Genomic DNA, 9,844 nt, shown 5'->3' on the forward strand with positions numbered 1-9,844 from the left:
AGAAGCTTCAGCTGGTGCAGAATGCTGTGGCGTGGGCAATTATGTGTGCTCCAAGATCTGTGCACGTTACACCCCTGCTACCTGAGCTGCATTGGTTGCCAGTCTGCTTCTAGGTCCAATTCAAAGTTATAATCTTTAAAGCCCTACATGGCATGGGACCAGATATTTGAGGGACAGCCTCTCCCAGGTTACATCTCCCCATCCCATCTGGTCCAGCAGGAAAGGTATATTGCGGGTCCCATCAGCCAGGGCATGTTGGCCTTCCAGAAGACCCTTAAAATGGTTTTGTCAACTAGATCCCATGATAGAGTGGAGCCTGCTAGATGGCTGTGTGGCGGTTAATGGAAGGGACTCTCTGTATGTTTTTCTGCCACTTTGTTTTCCATTTTCATCTTGTTTTCATCTTAATCCTAATTGGTTGTCTTAATGGTTTTTTATCTACTCATTATTACTATATATGCCACCCAGAGTCACTATGTGAGATGGGAGGCTATACAAATGTGATTAAATAAATACATGAGATTAAAAGTCCAGATAGATTTATAATGCAACAGTGAGCACCTTGCACAACCTGGCTGTGAATTGCTTAGGGTATTAAAAATACAGTAAGAATTAAATTTTAAATTGGGCCAAAAAAAAAAGAACTTGGGAAAAATGTCAGTCTTCCAATATGTGAGAGAGCCAGTCTGGTCTAGTGGTTAAGGTGCTGGGCTAGAAACCAGGAGTCTGTGAGTTTTAGTCCCGCCTTAGACATGACAGCCAGCTGGGTGACCTTGGGCCAGTCGCTTGCTCTCAGCCCAACTCACCTCACAAGGTTGTTGTTGTGGGGAAAATAGGAGGAGGAGGGAGTATTAAGTATGTTCCCCACCTTGAGTTATTTACAAAAATAATAAAGGCAGGATAGAAAAAGCAAGCAAGCAAGCAAATAAATAAATAAATGTGGACCCGTCAGAGGCCTGGCTGCTGAAGCTTTCAGATGCTCTTCATCAGAAGACCAGATAGAATGAACTTATTTACACAATACAGTTATCACAGCCAATTAACCCAACCATTTGCTTCCTCCTGTTATGCCTGATAGTATCCCATGAACTCTCATGCTGGGGGAATACAGGTGCAAGGCAAGGCTTCACGGCACAACTAGCTCATAACCCAGTGGCCAGGCAGGCAGAAGGAGGTTTCAGTGCTGCAGCCAATCAGCACTAGGGACTTGTGTTCTGGGGCTCCCAAGATTCTATTGATGAGTTCTGCAATGCAGAGTATTGTTTTTCAGAAGCTCCCTAACTCCAAGCCTTTCTTCCTGGAACAATAATTAAGTGAGGCTTTGGATTTGTACTACTTTTTACTATGATAGGGTAGCCGGGGAAGACTGAGTAAGGATAGCTTAATTCAAAACAAAACCAGAACTATTAAGGCTTAAAACTCATTCTCTCCTGCTCCATGGCTGACTAGATTATGCTCACTCCACCATTATTAGGTGTGTTATGGAAACCCAACTAATTGTGTTGCAAGGATTTAACCCTGATGTCGTCAAGATATTGGTAACCACTATCAGGTCAGACCAACTCAGGAATGGCTGCAGTTGGTGTACAACCATGCAAGCATGCATCTAACAACTGCTGCTACTAGAACAGTGCAGATTCAAGGATACTGCTGAGCAATTATCTTGATTTTTTTTTAGGGAAAGCATAAACCCTTCCAGAATAGGTTGAATCCTAATCTTTAAACTATTCTATTGGCCAATTTTACTGCAAAAGAGGATATGTGGCCACCTTAGAAACAAGAGTTACAGCTCACACAACCAGACGTCTTTTTCCATGGCTGAAATTTGTCAGACAGATTCTTTCCCAACCCCAACTCTCTTGATCAACAGTTTTTTTAAAAAATTTTCTGCAAGCTAAACATAACTGGTCCCTTCAGGCTGTCAATGCAGATTTGCTATTAAAAATGTCCTGGGTTCACTGACTTAGTTATCTCTGCTACAAAGAGGCCCATGTGTGCCAAATTTCCCAAAAGGAAGGACCAGTCTAATTGTTACTAACAAACCTTGTTCTCCTTACACTGTCTCCAGTACAATTTTGAAGAGACAACCTTCAGCATTGATCTTCCTTTTATGAGGTCCCCAGGAGCCTTTTCAGAAGGTAGCAATGATTCAAGCCATACTAATAGATTGTAAACCAGCCTTGGAGGTAAGACTCATGATCAAGAGAGATGATAAGGCCCTGTCTGATAATTCCTATCATAAATATCACTTACTGCTTCAACCAGCCCTAAAGATTCCCGGTGGCCTCTCACAAAAATAGATAGTTTCCCACCCACCCCCTCCTCATTTTAACAAGAATTCACTCCCTCTTTTTCCCCTCGGAGATTTAGTAACCTTTTGAATGTCAAACTAACTGAAAGTTTGAAATGAACCAGAAAAGACCCCAGAGATTAGATACATGGGGGGGAAATGAACTAAGGAGAGCAGCAGAAAACAGAAGAAAAAACTAGCCCAAAAAGGGTTTCTCTTCTTCTGGGTAGCTTGACCTGGCTTCTCCTGGCCTGGCTCTAAGCAGAAGTGGAGAACCTGGGACCCTCCAGATAGTGCTAAACTAGAGCTACCATACCAGGGCTGCAAAACTCACACAACCCAGTGTTGATGTTCCTTACCTCTTTGCTGCTATCTAGTGATCATCCAGAGCTTTGCAGCCCAGCTATGGTAGCTCTAACTACATGACAATCCCCAGCATTTTTAACCAGCACATTGAATTGCAAGAGGTGGTGGAAGTTGAGCAGCATCTGGAAGTCTAGAGATTTCCCACCTCTGATGTAAGCCTTGAGCCAAAGGATTTGGTACCTGATAAGCTATTTGAAAATCTCCAGAATGCAAGTGACTATACTGTATACACTTCTTTCTTCCTATAAAGTTTCTGTTCAAGAACACTTTCTCTCCTCCTTGGTGGCAAAGATGTGCATTCCTTCCCAGTTGCTAAACCTGAAGAATAGGTAAAAAAAGCAGGGAGCCTATTTACTCACTCAGGTGTCGGTAATAGCAGGCATTTAACTAAAGGCAAACAACTAATAACAATGCAGTTTGTTCTCCAAAGGCAGGAATGCAAGCCAAATACTGGAGGATAATAGAGACAATCAGTGTTACTTGGCTCCCTGTCTAACCAACCTCTTCCTCCCTCTCCCTGTTTTGCATTTCTCCTTCCCCCCAAATTTACCGATCAAGGACAAAAACACAGTTCAGTTGATCAGGTCATTCGTGATTTGGTTTCATGAAAGCCCGGAAGCCAGGTCAGGTTGGTATAACCAGCCTCTAAAGAGGAATTGGGAGAGGGAGCAGGATCTTCTCCAATTTTAATAGCACTATGGAAAAGATGGCCAAACTGAAATGGGTCTACTGCAAAATTCCCCTTTCTATGTAACTGTGAAAGGTACAATACATAATGCCTGTCTGCTATCCTCCTTTGGCATCTAGTCATACAAATTCAATTTCCTAGTGAGCAACGGACATTTTGCACGTGTTCAGAGGCACACTATGCTCAATGTCTTCCCTGTTTTTGAAGACACCCTCCAGGGGCTTGCCATTCGTAAGGGTAAGGCATGTTGCATATGCAAAATGAGGAAGCCTGTTCTGTGTCTCAAATATACATAAGGGGTGGAAGTGGGGTACTCAGTGAAGGAATAGGTTTTTCTGCAGTCTTCGTAGTTGTGTGTGTGTGTGTCTTTGACTCCTGGCAACTGCTTGGACTAGTCCCTGCAGTTTTCTTGGCAAGATTTCAGAAGTGGTTTGCCCTTGCCTCCTTCTTAGGGCTGAGAGAGCGCGAATGGCCCAAGCTGGCTTTGTGCCTACTAGAACTCACGATCTACCAGATTCTAGCCTAGTGCCTTAACCACTACACCAATCTGGTTCTCAGTCTTCTTACATGCTTACAATAAAAATTTATATATGGTGACCATGACTTGGGACCCAAGACTTGCTTTGGTTAGTATTTCTTGCTCTGACCAGATACAGTATTAGGGTAGAGAGAACTGGTGAAAGTTTTCCACTGAGAGCCATCATTCCTATAATTTACTCTCTATCTTCAGCCACACAGCTATTGGTCTTGGAAGGCAAGGCTTCTCACTCAGGAGGATTGCCAAAAAACTCTTTCACAGATTTCAGTAGGAGCAGACTTGCCCTGTCCATTTCCAAAGGATTTGATAGGGGTGGGAATGCTTGCCCTAATCAACCCACCACTGTCCCTATTTTTCCCATGAAAAATTCACCTTATATCCTGAGTTGGTGGCAGTCCACTGTATAGCTCTCCTAGTTGGTGGGATCCAAGCAATGCTATATAGGATCTCAAGGCAAGTTCTAGATTTGAAATCCTAGCTGCATGGAATAACAGGAGCATATTTGGAGTAAAATGGGCATTGGTTGCATTTATGACGCACAGGCCAAAATGTGCCAGAACTAACCACTACTGTCCTTCCTATTAGCAGGGAATGATGCATGTAGTACAGGTTTGACTAAGGGCAGGTCCTGATCTGCATGATGAGGTTGTCCCAGGCCACCATTTCTCAAAGTCAAATACACACAACATTGTTTTCCAGCTGGCCCTAACCCACCTGGCAGCCAGTTCCACCTGTCTTTTCCTGCTATGAGTTAAAAGCAATGTGTGCCAACTTGGGCCTGTTGGAGATCCTGGCAAATCCAGCAGGCCTCATTAGCATATAGATGGTTGCTCTAGGATGCAAACTCTCCGTGCTATTGAGGAAGCTGCTTGTTGCCTCTCCCACTTCCTCTTTCTTCTCTTTTCCTCCTTCTTCCACTGACCAAACAAGCAGCATGGATGCTGCTCTCTTCATCAGGGCCATGTGTTCGGGCCTTGATGAAGAATCCTGCCCCTATTCTCCATGCAGCTCTTGGCAGCAATTAGGGCTGAGAGTTTAGGTTGAATTAAGTTTAGAAAGAACAAATGAAGAAAGAAACTTCATCTTTCCACCGAAGATGAATGTAACTGAACCAAGAATAAAAAGTCAGTAAGTGTCCTAACAGTCAGGAATCATGCTGAGACGAGGAGTATGTCTCCAGTGTTTATTACTGCTACATTAAACAGAATCCTAACAAACTGAAGAAGCGTGGGAAAAACTCAGACAGATAAACCCCAAAAGTTAAGGCGGGTCTGATCTGTGTCTCTTTGAATGGCTGCTTAACTCCTCAGTACTACGCATGCGTTTTCCACCCTGGATTGAGGCCCCCTCCTGCTCGCCATCAGTACTCATGACAGTAACGGTCTTTTTACTTTTAAACCTACTATGTCTAGGTGTGTGACTCTTTATGCTTGGGAGGGCTGAGTGTGTAAGATCAATAACTTGTGTTTCTCTGACATGCTCATTGAAGCTATCTAAGATAATATTCTTTTTCTGAGTACAGCTTCTCAGCTGTGTTAAGCTCTGCTCCATTTCAGTGGTTCTACCAGGCCACTAAATGGCTTCAGGGCCAGCACAAGCAGCATTGTCTAGCTTGCATAGACCTTATTTCATTGTAGGTAAACACCTCCATTCTAACCAACCACTATGTGCTATGGCAGAAAGGTCCCTCCTGTGTGGTCACTGGTTTTGGTCCTCTGTGGCCATTTTATCCTGAGCTGCCAGCAAGGGTGTCCACAGAAGGGAAGGGGAATCAAAAAAAGTCAATATGGTGGCTGCAACCATGTGATCAAAGCCCTACCCCCTTTATGTGTGTTGCAAGGCACATTAAAACGGAGAGGAGCTTCAACTGCATAGTTGTGGCTGCCATCTTGACTCTTTTTACCCACTCTTGGCTGCTGGGCTGCTTGCCCCCTTTTGAAGAAACATTGATTGGTGAATCTTTGTTGGTTGTTTTTTCATTTCCCCTGTGGACCTCTAAACCAGCCAACCACTGATTCCTTTTCTTTGTTTGCATGGAAAAGGAAATGAATAAATGGAACATACCAACCGTGATCTTGGTTCTGGCTTTAGTGTGAAGACCCTTCCCACAGTGGATGCTTGAATATACATGGAGTCCTGTGATGATACAGTATCCTTTCACCATCCCAAACAAAGAAAGAAGGCCATGCCAAGATGTCTAGTCTGATCTCTAGCTTGCAGCTCTCCTGCATCTACATTGGCATGACTGGCAGCTTTCCAACTGTTTTCCTGGGCAAAGGTCTCGCCCTCACTTTGGCATCTGGCTTGTGCTGTTTGAACCCCCAGCAACTGATCGTGGGTTTCGGTGGAAAAGAAGCCAAAGCCCAAGAGAGAATAAGCTTGTCTCCTGCACTAGTGAACTACTGGAGTCCCCCCTTCTCCCCCCACCCCAATTTTATCAGTGGGACAATGAAAGGCAAGACTTATTTTTAAGCACATCACTGGTGGAAGGGTGAAATAGTGGACTTCTCTTTTTTTTAACCAGATGAAATTGACAAGACTTGTGCCAGTTTCCCTTTCTAGCCCAAATGACTGGAAGATTTGTACACTAGTAGGTTTTTTGGTAGGTTGGTTACTGGTCCACTGGTGGACACACCAAACAGGATGCTGGAAAGTAGCAAGCATGAAGGGGAATCAAGCGGGTATGTTCATATAAAAGGTCTCTCAATGACACCACATGTTCTCCAAGTCCCACCCATGGAAAGGAAAGCAATTGGTGCTTGCTTTCCCAACATGGGCAGGAAGAGCAAAAAAGCAAGGGAATCCACCATTCAGGGACTATGAAAAAGCAGTCTGGGCAAAACACCAGAGCATCACTGTTGCCAAACAACAGGATCAACTGGATCCCAAAAAGGGATTTGTTAAATTGCCTTTATTTCCAGCTAATTTAAGCATGGGAGTCAAGCAGCCTAAGAGTCCAGTGGAGAAAAGCCTTAACTGGTAAGCTTGTATACAATGATAGATTGTTTACTAACAATGGGGAAATGGGAGAAATGCTGCAAAGATGGTGGGTAATATACTGGCTGTTGTGAGGAATGAATGTTGGTAAGAAGCAAAACTGGCTGTGTAAAAAAGCATTACATGGAAGTCAGAATTGGATACGCTAGGAGAACCTTAAATGTAAGTTGAATATAGTAGGAATAGGGTGCTTAAGAAGTGTGTGGGGTCAAACAAGATGAAATAAGATCAAGATGGAATAAGTGTTGAATGAATGTGGATTGAATGACCAGTATGAAACCACAGAGGTGGCTGCATCCTAGAGAAGACAAATGAGAACCAAATCACAAAAGACGCATCCGTGAAGTGAATGGATAAAGAGGATGGGGAAGGCCGAGAAAGTTATAGTTGGGTATAATTGGAAGGACTGTCAAAAAGAAGTTTAAAGAGCAAAAGGCAATATACAGTATGAAGCCTGGTAAGAACATGATAGAAGCAAGAATGGTTGAAAAGGCTAGAAAGGTATGGAGAAGACTAGTGAATGGTATTGTATGAATTGGTTTTAACTCGGTTTCTTTTTCTTATCTCATGCCTTTAATATCTTTGGGTTGCTACTTTTTTTTTGTTTACTCCTTCGCTGTATTCTGCATGACACTGTTTACCCTGAAAGGGAATGGTGTGATGGCTATGTACATAGGTAAGTTATATGTTAAAAATCCCCCAATGAAAAGAGTACATTTCTTAAACTTGTGTGCAAACTGTTCAAGTTTCATTTTTAAAAACAGCTTACAATAGGGGGGTGAAAGTCTTCGTTACGGAATTGACCTAATCAAAAATAACATAGGGGAAATTTCTATTTCAAGTAGAGGTTCTCAGGAAATTCAGATTAAAACTGCACAGATTAGAAGATAGGTAAAAGTGAGGAAATTGTTAACATAAAAAGTCATAATAGTTTCTATGGTTTAAAAAAAACCGGGATAACAACACTGTTTTGTTAATCTAAAAGTAAACTAGCTCGGAGGTATCTTATTAGTACTATTGCATCAAATATTTCTGAGATTCAGTTTAATATACAGCATAAAAGTTGTATATAGGTGAGTAAATATTTGGTAATAAACCAAAAAATTCCTGCCTTGCACATTGGTTTGTTATGATGCTTCTGTTCCTGGATACTGGAACACTTTTTGTAACATCCCCCAGGCTGCATTATAACATGCACGCTGTGAACTACAAGGGTGAAAATAAAAGAGTGATTTCAGAAAAGACCTGACTTCAATGGGACTTTTGCCCCCGAAACAGAATTGTATAAGATGGTGCTGTAAAATACTTTTCTAGAGCCGATGCTCTTGATATCCATTCTGAGAATAACTCTCTTCCTAGGTGTCCTTGATAAGAGATCACATTCCAAATCCTCCCTGTATAGTTCCCCTTTTCAGGCGTTAAGCACTTCCATATGGCTAGCTCAGTTGGCTTGGATGACCTAGCTGGCACTTTCTAGATATGTTGTTAGAACATAACTGCCATTTCCAACAAAAGGTCTCCCGCTGTCCTTGTTTCTTGCAGGATCACCTTGAGAAGAATAAAGCTTTGTTTTTATTCTTATTTTATTTATTTTTATGCAAACACTACTTGCTGTTCCCTTCCACAGCACTGGCATAGTCTCAAAAGGGGATGGCAAAATTTTTAGACCCAAGAACTAGGCAGGTTCATTTGCCTCTTTGTTTTTAGCCAAGGGCTGTGCTCTAGCATCAGGGTGTCAGCACTTTGCATGCAATGATGTGGAGAGAGGATGATCTCATGCAGGGTCTGGCCAGGGGGAATTTTAAAAATAATACAGTTGGGAAACACTTAAAAGGGGAAAAAAGTTCAAATATCAATTTGGCTTGGAAATTCAGCAGTAGCATAGAGAGTTTTTTCATTAATGGGCATACTGTGGATTACATATATACAGCCTATAGGCTACCTACTATTGAAATAAAGCAGGGCTTTTCAAACTTGGCAACTCTGAGATGTGTGGACTTTGAGCAACTTTGAATGTTTCACTGCCAGGTCATCCAAGATGAATGAATGGAGTCCAGCTAAGGTTTGTCATTCTTCAGGAAAAGATGAATTCTACGTGAGAAAAGGTGAGGGTTGCCTTTACTTTCTAAAATGTATGAAATGCTTGAGAGGTCTCTTTTACATTTTGAGTTTTCCAAAAGCCAAAACAGTGCTAGGAAGGGAAACTACGCTCTTTAAAGAGCCTGGCACTGTAAATGTTAAAGAAAGTTAAGAAAGGTGGAAGTCACCCTTTTGCAACCTTGTGTAGTTTAGAAAGTAAATACAATCCCCTCTTTGCCTCTGGGTTTGATCTTGTGAAATTTGCCAGAAGCTGGATAGATAAATGCAGTAGACCTAGCCTGATCAGCTAATTTCTAAAGAAAACAACTCTCTGGGCAAGAATTGTGTACAGTATTAGAATATCATGCAACAGCTTTATATACAGTTTGTGAATGAAGCTTATGGAACCAGTGTGACACTGGTAGTGGAATCAGCATTATGTGTATTTATCCAGAACCTTAAATTCAGACAAAGGGAAAGAACACAGACATGCAATAGAGAAAAGCGAAATAAAAGTTTATTTGTTGCCACAAAATCAATGCTATTTTCTCATTTCTTCCAGAAATCATTAAGCAGTAACTCAAGAGAAGTTTCCAATCAATAAAGAGAGAGAAAAACGGTTTTGAAGTAATTAATTGCCACAAACAGCTCTGGGATTGATGGTGAGGTAGTGAGTGCAATAACAAGGAAAAGCAAGAACAGCATGGGATCGTCTGTTGATCTGAGCATCAATCCAGCCAGGGATGAAGCTCACACTCGGAAGCAGTGGTGCCCGCAAGGGGGGAGTCACAAAAGTCAAGATGGTGGGCACAACTATTCAATCCAAGCTTTGTCCTTTTTTATGTGCAATGTAACCCTCCACACACACACATGTAAAGAAGTGGGC

The sequence above is a fragment of the Candoia aspera genome, chromosome 4, assembly GCF_035149785.1.
Source record: "Candoia aspera isolate rCanAsp1 chromosome 4, rCanAsp1.hap2, whole genome shotgun sequence".
Classification (NCBI taxonomy): domain Eukaryota; kingdom Metazoa; phylum Chordata; class Lepidosauria; order Squamata; family Boidae; genus Candoia; species Candoia aspera.